Below are 2,290 nucleotides of genomic sequence, written 5' to 3'. Positions count from 1 at the left end.
TAAAAGAAAATTTATCGAAAACTATTCTATAAAAGAAAATTTATCGAAAACTATTCTATAAAAACAAAAATTTTTCTATAAAAATAAAAATGTTTCGAAAATTTTTCTATAAAAAAAAAAACAAGTAAGAGTGCTCTATTCGGCCGTGCCGAATTTTATACACCCACCATCAAATGATGTGTCATAAATTTCAAGTGAATTTCAGAATGTGGACCTATACTATATAAATCGATACTTTTTCTACCACAATTTAATCGTTTATTAGATTTATTCTAAACCGATTTATCGTATATAAATAGCAATATAGTCAGGGTGATGGTAGTACTTATTTTATCATATTAAATATTTTTAAATGACTTTGATTTACTGTAAATTTACTTATGGTCAATTTTAGACCGATCTTCCTAAAATTTTACAAAGATTTTGATTTCAATAAAACTTGTTATGTCGAATACCAACGCTTTCTAAGCCTTATATAAAGGTTTTGATCCAATATGGCCCGATGCTCTTCATATATGACAGAAAGATTTTAGATCCTATAAAACTAGTTAATGACTATTTATACCACTTAACTGTTACTTTTAAGCCAGTTATGACCGTATGGCAGAGAGATTTAAGTTCACCTAAAACTTCTTTGTGTCGAATTTCGTTGCATTAATATCATTTTGAAGCAATTTATAAGCATTATAGTAATTTTCTGAAAGGGGCCTTATATAAGGGGTAGGGTCAATTATGGATCGACCTCCATAAAATTTGGCAGAGAGATTTAAGTTCAGCTAAAACTACTTTATACCGAATTTTTGTTCGAGGCGTCCTTATTAGGGGTAGGGTCAATTATGGACCGATCTACATAAAATTTGGTGGAGAGATTTTAATTCCTCTAAACTTGTTTGTGTTGACTTACGGTTATACACTGGAATTTTGAAGCAAGTTATGAGATTTAAAGTAATTTTTTGAGAGGAACCTTATATAAAGGGTAGGGCCAATTTCTATAAAAATAAAAATTTATCGAAAATTTCTCTATGAAAGGAGAACATTTTTCTTTTAAAAAGAAAATGTCTTGAAAATTTTCAATAAAATAGAAATTTCTCCCGAAAAGAACTAATTTCATCGAAAATTTCTAAATTTCTCCTTTTCCATTATACACCCCTGCACAAGTGTGAATAATTTTTAAGTGGCTCGAGTACATAAATCCATGGATTTCGTTATATGTCTCATTTTAAGTGTCATTTAATCCTTGGCGTTAGTTCTGCTCATAAGGTGGTGAATACTTAAAAAGGTAACAATAACATCGTCTCATCATCTATAGATTCGTATATATACGAATATGTGGAGCACAATGTAAAAACACCGAAAATATTATTATTATTATGCTATAGAAATAAGTTTAATTCTATTGCAAGTTAATGTTTGTTAGATGTGGGTTCGGTTACCTTAGCAATAATGGCATTTAGATTGTCTAATATAATGCAGAATGACTTTTAAGGGTTCAGGTTTCACACAGAATGGCAACCAAAAAAAAGGGCACATGATTCGAAAACTAATAGCAGTATAATATTTCATTACACATATTTTAATGCAAAATTTTTGCATAGAACAGTGTGACAGGTGGAAGAAATTTGCGAAAGAAAATTAACTAGTAAAATACCGTTATATTACGTAATAAATAACAAAATATTATTAATAAGCGGGACTTCTTTATGGGAATAATATGTAAAAAAGGTCCGAGCTATATTGTTCATGTATGGACGAGTTTTGCTGAATAGCAGCATTTTTGAATGTATATAAATCTGTTTATATAATCCAGTTTTTATAGTCCAAATCCACAGTACAAAGTATATTTTTGTTTGTAATCAAATCTAAAAACACTATACATTTCTACTGCAAATAACTTAGAAACAACAAAAATGTGTTACTTTTATGTTGATTTTTATCAGTATTATTATATTTGTTTTTGTGCTGCAGACATGTTTGTGAATAATACTAAAATGTGAAAGTTTTTTTGTTAATTTTTTTTTATAACCAACCAAAATATTATAAAATGTGTATATAATAGGGTGTAAATTTTTCTAGGTAATTTTGTTTTAAACATCTTCCTAGGACGAACAAAAGGTTTAATAAAATACTAAGATTTACAATGGACAAGTAGGACAACAAATCCGGATATGATTACTCTTTTAGCAACATAATACCTCTGGGTAGACACCACCTTCCACCCTCGTTGTACCTTTTTCCATTCATTATATTTGAAAATTCTATAACGGAATTTCCGACCCCACTACGCAGTGCC

This window comes from Lucilia sericata, unplaced genomic scaffold (genome assembly GCF_015586225.1).
Source record: "Lucilia sericata isolate MDLA Ls3-8-SP2 unplaced genomic scaffold, ASM1558622v1 Contig000338F_arrow, whole genome shotgun sequence".
Classification (NCBI taxonomy): Eukaryota; Metazoa; Arthropoda; class Insecta; order Diptera; family Calliphoridae; genus Lucilia; species Lucilia sericata.
Note: the sequence above shows the minus strand (reverse complement) of the source record.